A 22,104-nucleotide genomic window follows, 5' to 3' on the forward strand; every position below is an offset into this window, starting at 1 on the left:
AAGGTTAGGAAATGCAATCCCATTCCACGCAGACCCTGGCTCTGAGGGGAGAGCAGTGCTGATGGCCGGTGGCTGCCCTCCCACCTCACAGGCTGGCCCTGTCCTGGCAGCTTTTTGTCCCTGTTTCCCTTTTGGTTGTTAATTTCAGTTTGTGAGTTCTTCCAATCCCCTCTCAGGCTCTGTCAGTGGAAATGCGTTTATTGGTGCCTGGGCTGCCTGTCCTCTGCACTGAGCAGCCAGGGGGCAGAGCCCCTGCGGAGCAGCCTACAAAGGCTCTCCAAGGGATCCCTGCTGAGCGCAGCTGGAGCCACCTCCCGAGGCCTGGGAGCTCCTCACCCAACCAAACCGGTCCCACTGAATCTGTAACTCAAGCGACTGATATTCCCTTCTGACAGTTTTGTTTGTGGAGTGCTGGGTGTACACTGTGGAGTCAGCATCTGAAGACACCCGAAGGATAAAACCATCTATGATCTGCAGGGGAGGAAAAACCCAACCCTACCTTATCTTCTCTTTGAATTAGAAAGAAGAAAACCTTACCACTTCAAGCAAGACAGGAGTTCAAACCCCATGTAAGAAGATTTTGAAGAGTAGTAAGCATTGTACCTGCAGTTTCTTATCAAAACCAAGGAGAAATACTGCTATTTTAAGGTCGTACTGAGCTGTGACAGATGATCCTCCATCTTTCTGCTGAAGTTATTTTACTGCAAGGACAAAACTGTTCTATTTTCTTTGCTTAATTTTATTTTTTTGCTGTCCACTGTGCTGCTTTCGTACTTGGAACTGAAGGGAAGTTCACAAGCCACACTGCTTCAGAAAATTGAACTTTGACATTACGTGACTGCAGTGCTTTAATTACTGGCAGCAGTCCTTTCCCGTGGATACTGACACACCTTCTGTGTTTGGCACATCTGTCTTCTTCCCTTTGAGTACATCGACGAGCATTAGCCACCGAGATGGAAGAAGTCTGGGTTGTGTATCTGTGCCTGATCTTGTTTATCATCGTGGTTTTCCTAATGAAGCATAACCCACATGTGGAGGAGGTCAAGAAAGAGATGGAAAGCAAAAGCCCTCCGCCATCCTCTTCCTTTTTTCCCAGTAGTGTTGGCAAACAACTGGAGCACACCCAGGAGGAGCTGGAGCACTACCTGGAGAGGTTAACCCACGTCTTCTTTGACACAGATGCCAGGAAAAGGGAAGGCCACCACGATCAGAAATCCCATCATCACCAGCACAAAAGCACCGATGAAGCCGTGGAGCACTCAGGGAAGGAAGCAGCGTACTCTCCTCATCTGGCAAGCCATACAAGGGTTCAGGTACGAGGCCTATCCAAACCTTCAGGCCCCAGCAGACCTCCAGCTCCTGCCTGGGGAGCTAAGCCTGTGGAAATGCCCAAGCCCATAAATTTGGATGGGGAAGATGTGGGGGGAAAGCCTCACTATTGTGAAGAGTAACTACTTCCATATTTTTGCAACACTGAGCAGTCATTGAGAGGAAACTGTGCGTGATGTTACCTGTATATATGTTGCAAGTGTAAGAGGTTAACGTTGCCATTAGTATCTATGCATGTATGTGTATCTGTTTGTAAGTAGCATTCCCTTCTGTGTGAACAGAAAGAGGTTTCATTCCTTATTTTGAGAAATTATCAGGCAAATTTTTATCTGTATAAATATTCCACTTTTCCAACCAGCAGCAGTGTTTGGCCAGTTTACTCAGGCAGGGATACAGGCCAGTAGGGTACAGGAGCTCTGTGCTAGCCCAGAGTGCACACATGCTATTGAGCCATGAGAGATACTTGGGTAGTTTTTCTGGTGCATATTGTACTCTGAAAACACGAGCGTTACTATTGGCAACCTGCAAACTTCTCTTGCGTGGCCAAGACGCTTATTTAGGGAATGGAACAAGATGCATGCCTTTATATTTTTATCGTTATCCTCATTGCAATACATCAGATTGTGCCCTTGAGATGACAGAGTTGCATGGCAGCTATGCAGGGCTGTGTTACCTTATGCTAGCAGCTGTTTATGGTCTTCATTCTTGAGACACGTATCTTGCAGTGCCAATACCCCGCTGTGTCAGTGAGCACGTTCTGGGCCCAGGTGGGAACTGCAGGACGGAGCCGACCCCTTAGAGGAGAGACAGACCTTGGTGTTGGCAACCACAGCCTGCCTAAGAACCTAGAGACAGGTTTCTTTTCATAGTGTTGCTGCTGTAAACAGCCTTTTGGGGGCAGCTCTCTGAGAGTCCATCACGCCTTCATCGTCAAGAGCTGCCTGAGCTATTTGGAGGAATCAGTGCATCCAGTTGGAGGGGGAGAGGCAGACATACGAAATGTGAGACTGCTGTGCAGAATGCACGAGTGGAGGCAGTAATTCCAGTGGTTATTTATTTACTGGCACCTTCCATTTACTAAAGTCAACGCTATTAGTTTCACTGGATCCACTGCAGATCAAAAATAGCAATGATTTTTCATATGAAAATGATTGTTGCAAAATAACAACTTCACGCTTCTTTTTTTGCCCCACTATGATTAGAGACCCCTGTATACAGAACACAAACTGGGGAGAAAATGCTGGGGTCACTGCTTCTGTATGGTTTAATATGGCACTATTTAGCCTCAAAGAATTGTCACTTGCTAAGAAAGTGTAATTTTGTGACAGACTTTTGACAGTTCAGAGCTTTACTGTAAGCTCTGTTACGCCAAATGAACTCTGATTGTGCAGAAGCAAAACAACAGAAATCATCTTTTGTTGCTCCTCATTTTGTTTACTGGGAGCAATGAGAAAGATCCCAATCTGAACAAGCACTTGCCAGTGAGCTGTCCAGAATGAAAGCCCGTTTCTCTCCCTCCTGGAGTACAATGGAAAGCTTTTCAACATGGCTTGGAGCAGTGTTAGTGCCAGAAAGGCAGAGTTTTTATTACTAGTCATGGAAAGTGTGTTGGGATGGTTTCTGGAGCACTATTTGAGTGAGCATGGTTCCCCGGGTGCGCGGTGTGATGGAGGTGTCGTTTCTGTGCCATCCAAGAGTTGGGCACCTGTGGACATATGTGGGCTTTTCCTTCAGCCCTGGGCTGAGGAAGGACCTGCTCGGGGAAGGAGGAGCATTCTTTTCCTTCTGAGCATTTCCTATCTCTTTCAAAGTGGTGTCTCAAAGCATGTTGGTGGGAGGTGCCAAGTTAGGATGTCTGGAAAATGAAATCCTCAGTATTGTCTAGCAGAGGTAGGATGGTTTGCAGCAAAAACTCCTTCAGAAATCACATCTTAAGCAGTCACATCCAGAATTTCTGCTTGCTTTTCTGCCTGAAGAGAAAGCAGGCAGCTGGTGCTGCTGTGGGAGGGAGGTGGCACAAAATCTGCTTTGATAGAAAGAGAAAACACTACCTGGCTGGGCCCAGGCAAGCATGCAGGTGTAAACCTTTGGAGATTCAGAATAACAGAAATGCTGCCAGAAAGAGGCCTTGCAGATTCTTCAGAGGTGTGGAACTTATTAAATGATCTCTGATCAAGTCATGGTTGGTCAGTGTCAGTGCAGACACCTTCTGTTATCCTGTCTTCCACTGGAGAAAGCTCTCCTGTCTTGTAAACAGATTCTCAAAAGGATCTAGGAGTTTCTGTCCTTCATTACACAACTCTAAGCCTTTGTCTAATAAGCTGGAACCCCTGCTTTCTTATGGATTTCTATTTGGCTTTGCATATGACTGCATTAAATGAACTAAAAAACATTTCCAGAGACTCCCTGTTCTCATGGAAACTGAGCAGGCCACTCCTGGGAGCCAACACAGGAGCAAGCCAACAGATTCAGAATTAACGGTGCAACACGCAGAAGGGTGGGATGGGTGAAGGTGGGACAGAGCAGTAAGCAGAGAGTAGGAAGAATGTGCCTTTATGGCTTCCTGCTTCACCAAACTGAATCAGAGCGGGGTTATTTTCAGGTTGTTTTCAGAAGCAATGAAAAATGAATGGTAACAGATGGCAAAGAGGCGTGGGCCTTCTACTTGTGGTAAAATGGATCGCCAGCCAAGCTGCGGTACCAGGGATGGTAGAGAACAGGTTCCTGTTAGGACAAGGCAGAATCCTTTTGTCAGGAGCACACCTGATGCCCAACCAGGGGCCCATGGTTGTGTATGCTGTGTTTGACATGAGTCAAAAGATTCAATGCTACCCGTGCTGCTGCTGGAAGTGCCTCCCTTGGTCGGTAAATTAATCCACTACTGTCCCTCATTTGTGAGCCTCCACCTACAGCACTGCATCCAACTCCAGCTCCAGCACAGGGACGTATTTAAAGGGGATTGATAAAAAAGATGGAGACCAACTTTTCACATGGTCTGACAGTGATAGGTCAAGGCAGAATGTCTTTAAAATAAAAGAGGTGATACTTGAGGAGGAAATCTTCACCCAGAGGCCGGTGAGGCACTGGCACTGCTGCCCAGAGCTGTGGGTACCCCCATACCTGGTGGTGCCTATGGCCACAGATGTGCCCTGAGCAGCCTGAGCTAGAGGGCACAGCCCATGGCAGGGCTGGGAGGGCCCTTCCCACCCAAATATGCTGTGGTTCTATGGTATCAGGATGTATATCTGAAAGCAGATGTTTCACACTTGTGCTTCAGCCCTGACTTTTAAAGAGACACATTCCAAGCAGCACACAGAACTTGAGGTTCACCGTGATACACAATGAACTTCTAAGCTTCTCTTTTAACATGAAAGGACAATTCTGCCCTGCTTTTCCTTGCTGTTAAGGAAGTGAGGACATTCCAGCAAGCTGATCAGAGGTTCAGTAGCTTTCAATATCTCTCAGTAGCTTTGTCATATCACCAGTAATGAGGTTTACAGGTATGGAATTTCCTTCTCTTGAATCCCTTTCCCTGTCCCAACAGCTGGTGACATTTAAGTAACAGCTATATTTGTAGTCTAGCAGATTAGGATTTTTCAACTCACAAGATTTAACATCCAGTTGGCTGAAAAATTGTGACATAAACCTTCATGTGATCCACAAGCTCCATAAGAATCCAGCATGTCCCAGCAGCTGGTAATGTGAGCCAGCAACCAGCAATGTAGATGTGTGTGGATCTGCTCTGTGCCTTACAAGAGAAGGCCTCACACAGACTGAAAAGGAGAACATGCATTTAATTGTTCGTGGTTTGTTAGCCTGTAGAAGGCTTTGTATACATGATGTTTGGGAGGTGATATAGAAGGATATTTGAAGAATAAGTCAACACTGTCATCTTGCACACCCCCCCACTACTGTTTTTAGTAGTGGATATAAGATTCTTGTTGAAGAAGGTAAACAGAGGGGTACAGGATGACAAATAAGCAGAAATATTAGAATGGTAGAGGATGGAAATTTATGTTCCTCAAAATGGAACTTTGCTCTTGAGAGGCTGTCCAGACTGGACATTTCCAAGAGCTCTGCTCCAGGTTTTGAAGACTTTGTGCGAGAAAACTTCAGCCTTTGCATTAGCTGTAAGATGCCTGTATTGCAAATGTTATCATTTGGTATCACCATCATGATTTGTGATGGGGCACCTTTAATGGCATGCTCATACAGATGGGTGAGATAAGGAGAAAGAGAATACATGACTGACTCAAGAAGTAATTTGGTTGTTTGAGGAATAATTAGAAAGGGTTGATATTATTTGGCAGAAAACCAATGAATGTTTGGTAGAGCCTTGCATGTTTCCATTCCTGGCTGTTTGAATGAGGTAGTGGTGAGATCAGGCAGGCGAGGTGGCAGCAGAGCAGAAAATGACTATAAATAAGCAAGTAAGCTCTTAATATCAATAATAAAATCAGCGTGGCTTTGTCCTGTTGGCATGTCAGTTTGTCCTCCAGAAGTCTGTTTAAATGGAGGGAAATCTTGGTCACAGTGTTCTCTGTACTGTGCTCTGTGTCACCAGGCCTGCAGCAGGACCCCTGCCAGCCTCTTCAAGTGAGCAGGAGTGACCTCAGGGGTATTCACACTGTTTAACTTCAGAGATTTAATTTCAGCGCCCTGAGGCACAATTTGGAGCATTGAAGTTAAGAGCAAAAATACAATGCCTAATGTAGCCTTGGTGAAGGGTGTGATTAACCATCTCCCTGCTCCCTTGCCCCTAGCCTGTACCACTCTGACTAACCATGCTATTGCCATTGTAAAAGAGAACAAGATTTGAAAGTGCAGCATTGCAGCTCAGAAGTACCAAAGTCTCTCAATGATTGTGAGCACTTAGGAAAACCCTTGACTTTTCTAATTTGAGAGGGAGGAGTATGCCTGAGCCCAGACTTAGGTATCTACAGGTTAAATGCCCGAAGCCTGAGCTGATTAACCATTGCTGCTTCTGTAGACAAGGGAAAAAACGGGCCTCCTCAGAGGGTGACCCATTCTGTGCATTGTCCCCTCAGATCAGATGGGTTATCAAAGCTGCATGATGAGTCCTGGCCCCTTCAGTGCACCACAGTGTGCAGGAGGGGTGCCCGAGCTGCTGGTGGAAACAGGCAGTGCAACTCTGTTGGAGCAGTACTCCACTCACACTAATGAGCTCAGTGTTCTCCTTACCAGTCATTTTAGATTGCTTTACAATTTGCAGATCACTGCTATAGGGTTGTTCTTTTTCTGGACTTCACAGATTTTCAGTACGGGGCAAAAGTGGCCCATATATCTGTACCTAACTGCTGAGGCCAATGGGCCAGCAAAAGAGAGAGGGCCTTTCCACTGAACTCAGGGTTTTCAGAATATCCCTGTGTCCTGGAGAGAATGCACCCCCTTTAATCCCAGTTAAATAAGTTACCAGAGAGATTAACAGGTGAGCAAATCTATACTTTGGTCTTAAAACAAAATGCCCGTTATTTGGGCAGAGTTGTGATGATTCTGTGGTTTAAAGGCAGTGCAGAAGCAGACTGAATATCTCAGGGAACTGCATGTGGACAGAAGGCAGTCTTCAAGTGGATGTCTGAATTATCGACTTGGCTTCTGTGGCATCCTTTTTTTATCCAGCCCAGTTGTTAGTAAATAAACACATATCAGTAAACACATCTCCTCTCAATTTGGTACCTGCTGGAGTGCTGGCATGAGCTGCTGCTGCCCATGCCGTGCCTGAATAGGATTGTGTGCTTGGATAGTGTTGATCTTTGGGCTTTTAGGCAAATGTCCAGTCCAGTGTAAACTCAGACAACATTCATCTACATCTCAAATGTGTCTGGGAATGAGCCAGATGGAGAGAATAAGGCAAAGGTTCTGCAACCTGAAAGACATAGGACAGTGAGCTGTGGGTGATGGTGTGTTAGCTCTGTTTCCTTGCAAAAGTGTGGGTTAGCTGGCAGAATTGCCAAGCATCAGATTTACAGCAAAGGGCAGCTCTCGGAGCACAGCTGTGAATTTCTGCCAAACAACAGCATGGCAATCAAATGTGTGGACTTCTAAAGAACTAAACGCATTTGTAGAAGCTGGGGCCATGACAGGATCTCAAACGCTTTCAATCCCTGATTGCAAGAACCAGAAGGATGGATGTCTACATAGGATTAATTAAAACAACAACAACCAACTATCTTGTTACCTTGTGTATGTCACATCTTTGATTTGGACATGACTGTGATTCAGTGACCATCGTCCCTCACAAACTGTGATAAGCAGACCAAAGGGAGGCAGGGCACAGCAGCAGTGCTGGGCATTCAGCCTTTGCAGCCTGCCCAGAAGGACTGAGCTTCTCCAGCCCTAGCAAACACACAAAGTTAGCTCAGATAAACCAACAGTGCCATTTGTTCCAGCCTGCATCACTTCTGATAAACCAGGTCTCAAGATCTTCTGGTCATCAGAAGGGAATCCAACATGGTTGCTAGCTATCCGAGTCGCAGAAATGAGCAATGATACCAGAATGTGTAATGACAGATTTACAGTTGACCGCATGTCAGCCCTCGGGTCGGGGACAGCTGAAGGGCTTTGTGAGAAATGCTGCTGTGTTACAGAGGGCTCTGAAGGAGCACATGGGTCTACAGCAAGACGCGGAGCCAAGTGGAGTTAAGCTCTTTGAGGAACCACTGTAAGCCCAAAGGTAGTTTCCTAGACAGGATAAAGACTTCCTTCTGCTGGTGGGACAAAGATACCACTTACTTGGGGTGGATCAGTTGGGACTGACCTGGGATTTGGGAGCTGGCAGTGAGGTAATGGTAATTAGTATAAACTCTTTTTACGTTCTTAGTCCTAAGTGAGCATTATGGTCAAGGCTCAGCAGTTCTGGGTTCTGTGCCTCACTCCTCCACTTCAGTTGGATAAGTCTCATTGTAGGCTTTATTCAGCAGAACACTTGGAGGCAGCCCTCAAGGCCAGCCTCACCCAGGGAACAGTATGTTCTTCAGATAAACTCTGATGGGCTTTCTGGGGCCACGGCCAAGCATACGGCACAGGTTGCTCACCTTCAAAGCCTTTGAATGCATGGGAGGTAGGTTGGAGAGCCCGTTATGCTCCCAGGAGACACAGCCTTAGCCTGCCTTCTGAAAATGAAATCTATCCACCCATCGATAAGAAAGTAGTAAGGCAAGGGCAGTATGGAGCTGCAAGAGGAGAAAGTATAATGGCTTATCTATGCCTTTTAGCATGCTAACCATGAGATGTGGAAGGGGAATGACCAGGAATTGTGAAAGCTTGCATGCAGCGACAAAGACAAAAGCTGCCAGTACTCCAAGGCTATGGAGGCAGACAAAGGTGACTAAGACAGAAAGGACGTGATGAAGGGTCTTCATAAGAAAAGACAGAGTGTGCCTATGGCACATCAAGTTTGGCAAAGGTGATGTAGGCATCCAAGAGATGGCAGAGACACCAGGATAAAACATTGATATTAAGGAAATGGGTGGAAATATTGAAAAAGGTTTTGATTTCACACAGCACAGATGAGAGCAACTTGAGAACTGAGGTGATTGCAGCTTCCAGCAGAACCTGGAAGAGAATTGATGGCAATGTCAGCACAGAGTGGGCTAGAGGGCTGTGAAAAATAGAATAGGACAGTAAACTGGAAAAGCATGTGAGCAGGAAATGTAAAAGAGAATGTGACTGAGGAAGAATTAATGGGGTGATGTTTGGGGATAGAAAGCCAAATGGAACCAAGGTCTGTGCACCAGGATTTTAGGATTTGTGGACTATCAGAACTGGTTTCATCAGAGCTGGAAGTGAAGAGTCAAAATGAATTCAAGGAGTTGTGGGACCACAGGGTTGAAAGGAGCAGCCCAGGAGTAACTCACTGAGCTTCCCCAAAGTGAACAAAGAGAGCTGATGGCCAACTCAGTAGTGGACAGCTGGACAGGGAGTCACTGAGCCCAGAGAACCCACGGGATGGGGAGAGGGCAAGTCAGAGTGGTGACAGAGGAACAGTGGGGAGTAACCTGGAAGAACTCAGTGAGGGGAACTGCCAAAACGTGGTAAAACACTCTGTGGGTTTGAATAAAACTCCCCAGAACTATCTATCGTGTGCCTACTGTTAGCTCACTCAAGTGTGAAGATCTGTATGTTGGCTTAAGGTCACTCTTAAGGTGTTCTAAGCTATTTTTGCTTTGCCACCAGCATATGCTTTGTCACAGCCAATTGTAGTGTGTCCAGATGTGGTCATTTGATCTCTTGTAGTGACTCTGATGAAGGATGGAGCAAAATCTCTGCTTGCATGTGGCACTGGTACATCTGTGTATGGCAGTCCCTTGACAGGCCTGAGCTTGATTCTGTTATGTCTGCTCTGCATCAGATGCCCTTTGGGATTTAGGAAGCACAAGCTGCTGAGATCTGGGGCAGCCACAACCACGTAACATCGGGTCGGGTGCGAGGGAAGCGCTAATCCTGTGTGTAATTGCTTGGCAGGAGGAGTTGCTGTGGTTTCCCTATAAACTGTTTGTGCCCAGGAGAGCTGTCAGTTTTGAGTCCTACACCAGCATCCTGTCGGCCCTGTGATCTGCTCCTCCTGCTGTTCAAGCTCTGCTCTCAGGCTCTGGACTCTCCAGGCATCCTGGTGTTTCTGTGAGGCCATGTCACCAACACTTTATGGAGTGGCTGGAAAACCCACGGTTCTTGAAAGCTTCCTCTTGTTTGAAACCCATTCTTTTCCCAGCATCCTCTTCGCCCTCGGCTCCCACCTGCCCCCTCCTCCTGGCCGTGTGGGGGTCCTGCTCCTCCAGGCAGGGTGCTGGTGTATGGGCACCCTGGCCAGCACAGCATTGAGTTACAGTCAGGCCCCCTCAGGAATGCAGGGTCCTGCCAGCGTGACCCGTTCAGATATCCCAACCAACAGCAGGAGCCACTGGCTGTCTTTAAACCAGATAGGTCAAGTTAATGTCACAGCACAGCTTTGCCAGAAGGAAGGCTTCTGGAGCACAGTCTGAGGGAGATAGCTGGGTTTGCTTCTCCCATCTGTCCTGTACTTTTCCATTCCTTTGTTCAGCAGCCCCCTCCCGCAGCTCAGCACTGACACATTGGGAAGGTACCAGGTTTGGGATGCCGCAGGGTGGTGGTGAAGCCCTGGGCGGCCAACCTCTCCCTGGGTTGCTCAGATGGCCTTTGAGGGCTGTTAGAAGCTGCTACAGCACGAGCAACAAAATAAAAAGAGACCTCTGGAGGGCAGACAGTGCTCAATGAAAAGCCCAAGCAGCAGCAATCTCTCCGTGCACCCAACAAGAGTCTTTTCAGCCTAAAGATCAGATCCTGATCAGCTGCTTGCACCTGCCATGCGAGTAAGGAACGTGAATCCTCCCACCAGCTCCCTGCAGGGAAACTTAGTAAGCCACTGCTGTGCTTGGAGGCCAGAGAAGCAGATTTAGAAGTGGAGTGCAGAGATTTATTTTACAAGTGTATGAGAAGTGACCCCGAAGGGCGTCTGCCTGTGAGCTGACCCAAAATGCAAAATTCACAGCGTCAGCGGGCAGGCACTGGGCTCACAGCTGATCCGCTGTAATCCACAGGCTCTAGGAAAACAATCTAACACATCCTTAACGTTAAATACTCGTGCGAGAGCTCAGAAGTCACTTGTATTGCAGTGTCTGGTTTGTAGCTGCAGCAGTTTCTGCGGCAGCGCGGGGCTGTCTGCGCTCCGTGCTATTTGCTGAGAGAGAGCAAAGCGTGGGAGCTGCCCGCAGCCCTGCTCGGTTGTGCCTCCCTTGCTCCAGTGCAGCCCTCTTCCTTAAGACACATTCATTAACAAGCTGCCGCAAGCAGGATGAGCACAGAATGTGCAAGGCGTGCTCATGAGCCCAGAAGATATTTTGGGGTAGGTTAAAAGCTGATTTCTGCTCTGCACTCAGCCGCTCTGTGCCCGAGGATGAGCCCGAGCTGCTGCAGGGAGGAGCAGCAGGGCTGCAGTGCAACGAGAGGAGCCACGGCAGAGGGCACTGAAGATGGCAGCAGCATGACATGTACAGGACCCAAAACGATACTTGCATTTAGAGTAAAGCAAATTAGAGTTTTGTCCTTTTCTCCCTGTGCTGGTAAAGGAAGGGATTCTTTGTTCTGATGTTTTGAAGTCAGTGGAGCCGTTTCCTTTATTATCCCAAACAGCAGAGCCCTAAATCCTCAGCACCTGGGCATCCATGTCAGTGTTTCTGCTGAGAAACCATTTCACCTCACTTCTTTTCCTCGTTCACCTTTTTCTCTATTCGCTGTGGTTGCTGAGTTTGTTCGTCGTCGTTTCTCCGTGTGCATGTCAGTCACAGCAGCGGTGTCCTTCGAAGGATGAGCAGCGGCTGCTCTTCGCTCTTTCACCCAAACTCTGGAGCATGCAGTGCCAATTTCCAGTTCTCTGAATGTTGCTTTTTTAAGGAAAAAAGTCCTGAGAAGGACTCAGCTCTTGAGGTGGTTGCACAGCAGCATAACTGAAGGACTTGCGCTGGATGGGATGGAGACCACTGTGCTGGGTGGAGCAGCTGAGGGCAGCTGAGAGCAGGAGGGCTCCAGCTCTGCTTCCGTGGTGCTCGTGGTCTTAATCATGGTGATGGTGGAAAGCCCCAGGGCTTCCTGCTCCTCTCTCAGAGCAAAGGGACAGGTCAAGGAGGCACCCACCTGAGGTTGTTATTCTTTTTTGTTTGTTTTGTTTTGTTTCTGAACAGGAGAGAACCACTCCTCCTGGAAGCACTGAGAATATTGTGGAAGAGATTGGTGAGTTGGGCCAAACTCTGAAATCGTGCTTTTGCCACTTCAACCAGAAGTGATGGGGTGAAATTCTCCTGGCTTTGCCCTCTCATGCATGAACATCTGTACTTCCAGCCAACTGTTGAGGTTCCTTCCTAGGTAGTGCTCAGAGTCCAGCTGTGAGTGCTGTGCATTATCTGCTAGGCACGGGGGGTTGATTTCAGAACCAAAGTTTATCTTGTCCCCTTACAAACCGACCCTTCCTTCACGTGGAAGTGGTGAGACCACAAGTTGGGTCTTCAGTATGCAGGGCTGTCAAATGAAGGAGGGCTTTGCCAGGATGAGGACCGTGTGGGGTTCATGCTTGTCCCAGGCCCTGAACCAGCAGTGGGTTTCCAACCAGCCCTCAAAAATATGTAGTCGACAGCTACTTCTGGTGGCAGCTTCTGAAAGCTTTAGATGGTTTGTTACTATTATCCACAACTATAGCAAGTATTATTTTTTTTTTGAACAACATTAAATCCATGTTTTGTTTTGGAAGAAATCTTCTGTTGCTGAAAGAACAGTTATCAGTAACAAGATAATCTTAGTGCAGACGCTGTTCTTACAAGGAAAATATTTAAATCTTTTCACCTCCAAACCTCCTTTTGCCTCTCTTACCTCCCCCTGGGTTTGGTCATTCCCTCTTTAGCATTAGTGGAAAAACACAGCAGGGGATTCCTGCTGGACCCCTGCACTTGGCATCACATCTGTGTGGGTATGTTCCAGGTAGATGCAGTCGCTCATGAATACCAGCACTGCCTATCCAACCACTTAAACACTTACACAATGGTCCTATCAGGATCATCCTTGTGAATGCCTGCCTTTGGTTTGCAGCACCTCTACGGTGTCCCAAGGAGCCACTCACCAAAGGCTTACTGCAAAACCAGCTCTCAGACCAGCTGGGCCACGTGCTTGACTAGCTCTCCAGCAATTTAGTATTGTGTGTATTAAGGGGAAGGAAACACTCATAATTTTAATTTCCTCTGCTTTATCACACACAGGTAAAGCCGCTTCACCCACTTCCTTCCTCATTCTGTAAACCTACAGATTTGTGTTTGGAAACCTCAGCTTATTTATACGCAGACTAAAGCCGCACACACATTTAACATAATAACTGTGTGCACCATTTGACAATGGTGAAATGTGTGTGCAACACACAAAGCACAGGCACAGAGTTTCAGTTCAACCAGTGTGCAAGGAAGAGACCAAACAGTGACGCACTGACGGCAGCTCTCCAAAAAGGGACCCATTTCTGGCTGTTCTGTTCTGTGCCTTCCTATGCTGCCTGAACTGATGTGAGAAACAGAGCAGGTGAGGCACTTCTTAGGAAAGCAGGAAAGACAGCTTCAGGAACTGGAGGAGGGTGTGCAGCACTCCTCAGGCCAGCTGTCTTGACCAGCATGGAGGAGAAGGGAGGCCAATGGTGTGGCCATGAAGCCATTTGGTGACTGTTTCTCTGCATGCTGGAAGCCAGGGACTCCTGAGTTCTGGCCGCGTGGGGCTGGGTAAATCCTGGCTGCAGAAATCCCTGCTGGTTCTTGGAGAGTGTGCTGGGTGTTGTGTCCTGTGCTGTGCAGTGGTAGTGATTTCAGGAGGTCAGTGTGCTGGGTTTCCAAACATACCACCCCACTGGAAAATCTTAATCAAGCTGGAGAGGATAGAGGTATTTTCAGCCTAGGAAAGGGGGTCAGTACAGCATTTACATGGGATGCAGCACTTGGGGCAGCCATTCCTAACCTCCTTAGCCCCACCAGCAGCTATTGCCATGCAAACTCCTGCAGGGCCTGCTGACAACTGCAAGGAGCTTATCAACAGAGCTGTATCTTTCTTTGTCCTGCTTCCAGAACAAGCGGTTCAGGAGACGGTAGACACAGATCTCTATGTGAGGAGGAGACAGCACCCGACTGCTTCCAGGAGATACCGTGAGGGTCACCGGTAAAGACAGTGCTCCGTGGGCACCCTTGTTTTGGCTGTAGCTCTCCTTGCAACCTTCTTCCTTTATTTTCTTGCTCTCCTGGGCTCCGTTTCTGCTAAGCCATGTCTTTAAGGGGTTGGTGTGAGAGGAGAGTTGCTGGCACCTCCCAGTGGTGTCGGTGGCCCTGGGGCAGGGGGCTGCTGCAGGAGGTGAGAGAAGGGTGATGTTGCAAGGGTGGGGGACGTGGAGCAATACAAAATAGTCCTGGGATACTTCTCCTCCTTCAATGTGTGGCAGGAGCTTGGGCCACACAGGAGGAGAACCGAAGAGCATATGGCACCATTTTCTTCCTCAGCGTGGGCCAGTGAAGAAAGGTTTTCATGAGCGATCTCAATTGCTTGACATGTCAGCAAGGGTTTCCATCATTCACCCTGTCTCCTGTCTGGGAAAAGCTGTGGAAATAGAGGGGTCTTTCTCAGTGCAATGCCTCTGGGTGGCAGCTGAGCCCCTGATGGCAGCTGGTGTACAGCCAGCATCCTGTTGGGCTGCAATGGCCGTGCATGGCACTGCAGCTTGGCCTGCCTTCTCTGAGAATGTCCCCCTTCACTGTGCAGACATGCTGGGAGTTGTGCTCTGGGTACATTCCTGTGGCAGAGCCTCATCCCTCACAGCTCGCCATGCTGATGGACTGGAGCTGAAGAGACTGAGAGTGGGCTCAGCCCAAAGCCTGCCATGACCTAAATGGAAAGGGAGAAATAGCAGCTATGGAAGCCCCTGGTGTGCTCTCACAGCCAGGCAGCTGCCTGTCCAGTTTCCTGGCCACTTTTGGAGAAGTAGGAGAGCAATGAGTGCATAGGGCTTGTGCAAACAAGAGAAGAGTGTGATTATCTTGTGCTGTCCAGCCACTAAAAAGCACCTGCTTGGGATTCTTTCTCTTTGCTGTTTCATTGGACGACACTTAGATGCACTCAGAGTACACTTCTGTAATCCACAGCTTGGGGGAGCTTGGTTTTGCACAGCCACACTCCGTCGTAGTGCTTTTGTCTGATGTAGTGCACCGTGCACAGATGAATGTGTGTGCACACAGACACGTTCGTGTACGTTCCTCTAGAGCATCCTTGCTCAGTTCCACCTGCTTTAATCGTCTGTGCAGGTTTCATGAACTAAACGCAGTCGAAGGTGGTTTACATATGCACGCTTAGTGTTAGGATCTCCCTCACAGCAATGTGTGTGATGCACTAGCTGTACGCAATATATATCGTATCATATGCAGCATGTGTGGATGGTATGCATGTGTAATGATATAGTTTAACCTTGTTTCGGCTCTGCAAGTTAAGCCACCCCAAATCCTCTGTCAGGGCAATTTAGAGCTGACACAGAGTCCCTGAGCATCAGGTTATCTTGACAGCTGAAGTAGCCTTCCTCGGGCACGCCAAGTATCTGCCAGTTTATAATTAGAGCCCTTTCCTTGGCGGCTGCACCAGTGCAACGTCAGCTCAGAGGAAGGTGGGAAGAGTGGAGAGGGCTCTTGGTGCCTCCCTGCCCACTGCTGAAAGGGCATTCAGAGAGCACATCTCCCAGGAGGCAGCAAGCTGGGAAGAGGGCATCCCTTTCTGTCAGGGCTGCTGAAAGCAAGAACTTCTCACGCCAAGGGTTCTGTGTGTGTTTTGACCACCTTTGCCAATACCTGGACAAAGAACCTCAGCTTTCATAGCTGAAATGTTCTCCAAGAGTGGGCAGCAGGCCTCTGCATGTTGGAAGGGCCTTTGACAATCTGATCTGCTGTGGCTGCTCGTTTGCTCATCTGCACTCTGTCACAGTTCAGTCCTGGTCTTACTTCATTCTGGTGTTGTTCAGCTTGGGACATTGATGCCATTTGGGTTTTACACGCGTGCAAATAAGCTAGAGCTGTCAGTGTACAGAGAGCTCTGCAACCAGATGGGTAAAGAGCAGCCCGGTGGGGCTGGTTCTCCCCTTCCCCACCAGTATGGCAGTCAGGGCAGAGCACCTCCCCAACCAAGCAGTGGGACACTGCCAGCAGGTTCTCACTTTGCTCCTCATGATCTGGACTGCCACGTCCTCAGGCCATGAGAAACATCAGTATGTCCCACCTGCAACTGCTGGGCTGAGGACCACTGCTCCGCCCTAGAGAGTGTTCTCTCTGCAAGGATGATGCCGCTGTTTTGTTTCTGCTTTAGCTTCAGGATGCAATTGTCTTCCACTCACTAACTGCCTGCATGTTTTTATTCTGTTCCCTTCCTGCAGGCCTGAAGCAGCCAGCCAGCCTGAGACCGACAGCACTTAGAGCAGTTGCTGGTACGTGTGCCCCCCCTTACTGCCCATCATAGACAGCTCCATCCAGGGGTTAGTTGGCCACAGCTCCTGACACCCCTCTGCCGTGGTCATTACACGATGCTGTCCTGTTAAACCCTGTGTCCATGGACTGAGAAACGAACAGTCCCAGAAGAAGGCCACCTTTCCTCTCCCACTTACTCCACTGCCCTCTGTCCCTGCTGCCCAACCCAGGGAGCCCTCCAGGCAGCACTGCTGGGTGGGAGGGTTGGGCTGGTGTCCTGAGCTCAGCCTGTGCTTTCTATTGCATCCCCAGCAGGCCTGGGGTCCCATTGCTTCCTTCTGGCCTGCTTGCCATTGCCTCCACGCCTGGATACTTCGGGGAGGAAGATGTCTCTGTCTGCACTGCCCCACCACTGCAAGGCTCCTGTCTCTCTCTCATGATCTGTGTGTTTTCTATGCATACTTTGTTACTGGTGTGAGATGCTCTAGGCCCTGCTGGGATACAGCCTGAGCCCCTCTGAGCAATGCAGAACTGGTAGAGGTGCTGCTGGCTGCAGGACTTTGCAGAGCCACCTGAACAAGCTGCTCAATCACCTGAAATGTCTTCAGTTGCATTTACTCAGTGCCCAGAGAACTCCCATGGCCCAGCGAGGGGATGAAAGATGGTGAAAATTCCCGTTTTCCCAGAAATTCAGAAATGGAAATTTAGCTCTATAGCCATTACTGTCATCTGCCTTGAAGTGAATCTAGCCCTGTAGTGGGAGTTTGCTCCTGAGAGACAGTTTAAGTGCCCATCAGTAGTGCCTGGTCCCATTGGAGCTGCCCCTGGGATCAGCCTCTCCAGCCTCCCACTGCCATTCTCAGAAGAGAAAGTCTTCTGTAATTCCTGAGTTACATCTCTCACACCTTGCAGAGCTTTGGATGCCTCATAGCATCTCTCGTGGAACTGGACACCTGTGCTGAAGCACCTGAATTGTGTCCTGATTCCATCATGTTTCCCAAATAAGTTTCATCTGATGTTTGCCTTGTTTGCACATTCTCTGGGTGGTGTAGGAAAAGGAACTGCCCCTCCTCTGCCCCTGTGGAGATCTCAGCAGTCTGCAGCTGGGAAGAGACTGGGAAAAGAAAGGGAAGGGGAGGAAGCAGAGCTCAGGGTCAGCACCAGCCTTACTGGGTTTGCCTTCTCACCAGGATATGTCCACCAGCACTTACTCCTGCTCCTCCTCCTGCAGTCTGCGTGCTTCCCACTCCTGCAGTCTATGTCTTTGGGAACCATCTTCAGTCCAGCCTCATTCCCTCTCCTTCTGTTCCCCAACAGCTCCGGCTTCCATGGTGTGTGGTGGCAGCTTGCAGAACTTAGCAGCATTGCAGCCTTCCTGGAGGAGACCTGGAGTGAACCAAGGGGTTTGGGGTGGGGGGGGGGGGGCGGTGTCAGGGCATTTTTGGGATACCTGGGTGAGGGGAGGAACACTCAACATTGCAGTTCTACTTCAGGTAGGGTAAAGAGCTTTCCCTGTGCTGAGGCCAGGTCAGGTACATTTGCTGTTTCTTGAGAATAAGCACTCCATCTTGTTTGTACAGCTGCAGTGTTGATAGAATCAGAAATTCACTGGCAGCATCCCTCACAGCTGCTGTGGCTGGCAGGCATCACTCTGCACCAAGACAAAAAGACAATCCCTAAAAATAGAAGGCAGAATCTCAAGAAGCACCAAATGATTTGGCCTGGCCAGTTTCTTTCTGAGTAAGGCACTGCAGTGCCTGTTTCAGGTACCTTGCAAAATGCAAAGCTGATCCATGACCTGAGAACTGCTGGCATCGATAGCTGGCAACTGCCTGGCTTGACTCTTCTGGCTGAACTGAGATGTGGTTTGCACAAACACTGCTGACACTGGGCCTGGCAGTGCTTAGCTCCATCAGGGGGTTCCAGGCAGAAGCTGTTGCCTGCTGCTTCGGTTCAATATCTGTAAATTGAGAGAGGAGCCAGAGAGCACTGGGGCTTGAACACTTAAGGGTTTTCCCTCTCCAAAGCCCTTTCCTATATGGCAGGACTTGAAAGTCAGAAGAGTTGGATGTGACCAGCGACGCTGGGAGACAGTGGCAGAGGTTCAGTGGGGGAAGAAGTAAATGCAGCAGGTAGAAATGCTCTGGGTGCTGATCCATCATCTCTAACCCACTAATCCCCACCCACTGGCTTTTCAGTCCCTTCTTTGCAATGTAAAGGCTGCCCTGAAGGCCTTGCAGCACTCCCTCATCTGCTGTGAGTGCATTATATCCTTGTGCCACAGTTCCTGTGATATCACATGGGACACACAGTACCAATTGATTAAGTCTGCCAGGGAAGAAAAGAAAAATCCTCCACAGATCTCTCAATTCACACCCATTCCAGCCAGTGATGGGGGAAGGAAGAAAGCTGAAGTGGATAAATAGTGAGCGTTTCCTCAGCATCTCATCCAGCATTTCATCTAGAATGGATGCAGGTGAGCAGCATAAAGCTGCTGAAAATAGCCTCCAAGCAGACAACGGCTGTCAGGGTCACCCTTTGTGTGGTGCTGCCCTTCCAGGCAGGATCCTGGTGGCACACAGAGCCTGCAGCTCCTGCAGCTCTGCCCCAGCTCCCCAGTCTCTCTAAGCCCCGGCATCTAATCCTAAGGATGGGGAGCATGTCCCCGCTGGGGGCTGTGAACTCCTGCCTGAATACAAATGCCTGACATCTCTCAGCCTGCAAGGGACAGGCCAGCAGCTTTGAAAGCGCTTTGCTGGAAGCAGCACAGAGGTCTCCAGCTTCAGGAGGGCAGTGCATGTTAGACTTGCTTGCAGCGGTAGCCTTAGAGGCAGCACGTGCAGCAGCCTGCGTTGTAGAAGTAGCAGTGAAATGGAAAGGTCCTGCAAACAAACGCATGGAGGAGCTCAGAGATGCCTCTGTTGCAGCAGCAGAGCAGTGCTGCTTTGCACATACACAGCTGGGCGTGGCTCACCGTGGCCGGGAGCTGACACAGGCTAGGGATAGCCCAGGACCCCACACCTCCCCTGGCTGTCTGGGCACGGGCTGGCCTCACTTCAGGGTGCCTGGAAGTGTCCCAAGGCAGCCTCTGGCAGCACGGGTGTGTGTGTGTGTGCAGCAGAGTCAGCTTGTTCCTTGTATGAACGAAGAGTGATCAGAGCAAAACCAATAAACACTGAGCTCTTAGTGCCTCCTGCCTGCTGGAAATGGTGACCTGAGCCTCGCCGCCCATCTCTTCACCTCCCCGTGCCTCTTCCCCACTCACTCCACGTGCCACCGCCACCAGGCCACACAGCCTTGTCTGGGCACAGTGCCCACGTGTCACCAGCAGGACGTGGTGCAGCAGTGAGCACCCACCACCAAACACCCACTTGCTGTTACCCCAGCCCCACACTGGCTCCAAGTACATCCCTGCCACTTCCCAGGTCTGGTGTTGTGCACTCCACAGCCAAGGGACAGCGGCTGAGCTCACTCCAACACCAAAGGGCTTCACTGGAAGGATGCAGCAGTGCACCCAGTGCCCCCCCCTCCCTCCCCCAATGAGACAGTGGGATATGGCCTCCCTGATTGCAGTGAGAGCTCTAAGCTTCCCTCCTTGTTCTATGGCTCAGGGCTGCTGGGCCATGTCCCTGCAAAGCAGACACAAAGACAATGTGAATATCAGCAACAGGGCCTGAGTACATCGGCCATAAACGGCCCAGCCTGGAGCTGCCCCACTACCCCCCGCCTGTCCTGGCAGCCTGTCCTTCAGGCCCCACATTCCCCTACTTCTGCCTCTCCACAGCCGTGGGTGCAGTGGGAAAGACCCAGGAGGGGCAGCAGGAGCTTTCTGCGTGCCCAGGTGCCAGCAGGGTGCTCAGTGGTGCAAGGGGACATGCAGTGGTCTGGGACCAAACGGGGGACACCAGGAACCCTGGCTGTGCCACCTCGGGTCAGAAAGGGCTGAGCCAGATCCCTCTGGGGAAGGGAGTTTCCCCTCCCAACATTTCTCCTAGTCCTCTTGCTACACAACACCAAGAAGAACCTCATCCATTTGCCTCGCACCTCCCCTGAGATATCTACAAACATGAATCAGACCGCCTCTAGTCTTCTTTTCCCCAGGCTGCACAGCCCCATCTTACTCAGCCCTTCCTCATCAGGGAGGTGCTCCAGGCCCCTCATCATCGCTGCCGGAGCCTGGCGTGGCTGCGGGATGCTCGCCCCGTGGGCTCTGCTCACTGATGCGGGTCCCATGCTGGAGCTGCCCTGCACCGCCAGCAGCACTGCGGGCTCAGCCTCTTCCCAGAACAACTGCTGCCCTTGCAAAGGCAGAGGCGGATGCAGTCCTTCTGGCAGAGCCTCCCCCTCACGCTGGAGCCCTGGTTTCCAGTTACAGGAGGGAGGAAAACACCGAAAACAGCAAGCAGCTGAGTCACGAGCAGGAACTCACATCGGGCTGGCGGCAGGAGCAGCAATTTGACAGCGGGGTGTTCAGCTCGCCTGGAGCAGGCTGGCCTGCTCCCAGCAGCTCCGAGCCCCCCATGATCTGCAGAGGGGCCATACCAGCAGAGAGGTCAGGAAAACGGGCAGCCCCACAGGAGGCTTGGGGGAGCGAGGCACCATTCCGGTGGGAGGAGGGTCAGGCTGCCCCACGGAGCGGGGGCCCAGTTCCAACTGGGGGGCTGCAGGCCGGGCTGGGTGCTGGCAGCTGCGTGGCACACATGTGGCACAGGGCTGCAAGGGCTCGTGGAGCCTCTGAGGAGCGGCTCCGTGGGAACCCTGTGCCATAGCCACCGGTTCCGGCTGTGCACGGCCACCTGGCACTGCCCGAGAGACCTCCAAATCCTGGCTGCAACGCTGAGGAGCGACGCACAGAGCTCTCGTGGAGCTGCGAGTCCCAGCGGGGCGCGGCACACGAACATCCGTCCGTCTGTCCCTCCCCTCGGGAGAAGGAGCTCGCGGGACACGCGGGCGAGTGAACGCATTTGGGAGCGCAGAGCTGGCGGGCCGCTGATAGAGCTGCAGGGCGAGTTTCTCCACCGGGGCGGCCCGAGGTGACACCCAGCTGCGGACGGGCAGCGATGTCGGGACCGCTCCGGACCGCCGCGCGGCCCTCCCCGCCCCGCCCCGCTCACCCGCCCCGCCCCGCCCCGCCCCGCCCCGCTCACCCGCCCCGGCGCTGCCCCGACGGCGTTGGCGGTGCGTCCCGGGGAGCGAACGGCGGTGAGTGCGGGGACTGCGGGGCCGGGCCGGGCCGGGGCCGCCCTGCCAGCCGTCCCTATCGCTGTCCCTGTCACCCTGCGGTGGCCGCACCGGCACGGCTGAGCGGCACGGACGAGGCGAAGCCGCCCCGCGGAGCTCAAGGGAGGTGCCCCGGCTCTGCTGCCCCTCAGGCTGTCCGGCTCCGGGGTGCTTGCTGCTTGCTGTGGTTTCTTGATGCTTTCCTTCTGTCTGTGTGTAGCCCCGGGCGGGAGCTCTCCCTTCTTTCTCCGTCTTTTAAGTGAAATGGAGGAGAACGTGGAAATGGGGCGGCTGTGGGGGTGAGTTCAGCTTCCATCTCTTTGGACGCCGGGAAGCACCGAGGCTGCCAGCGGGATGGTAACGGGGCTTTTGGAGAGACCCGTGCCTGGGGGGGAAGAGACCATCGTCTCTAGTGCCACACCGTGTCAATTCCCATGGAGTAAGCTGTTAGTACTGACTGCAAACAGTGCTAAATGCTCAGGGCTTTGGAGACTGAACGGACTCTGTCCCACTGCAGTCACTGCTATGAATCTTGACAAACCTCTGATGAAAAAGGAAAAAC

At 50.9% G+C, this 22,104-nt stretch overlaps 1 protein-coding gene across 1 annotated transcript in view; it reads right to left on the reverse strand.

Annotated features, from left to right (window-relative positions):
• CYTH3 (cytohesin 3) overlaps nt 1-22,104 on the reverse strand; it is a 425,983-nt gene that overhangs the window by 66,257 nt on the left and 337,622 nt on the right. The gene's annotated exons all lie outside the window — the stretch shown is intronic.

Source organism: Cyrtonyx montezumae, unplaced genomic scaffold, assembly GCF_038088225.1.
Source record: "Cyrtonyx montezumae isolate F1298 unplaced genomic scaffold, pur_monq_1.0 scaffold_16, whole genome shotgun sequence".
NCBI lineage: Eukaryota > Metazoa > Chordata > Aves > Galliformes > Odontophoridae > Cyrtonyx > Cyrtonyx montezumae.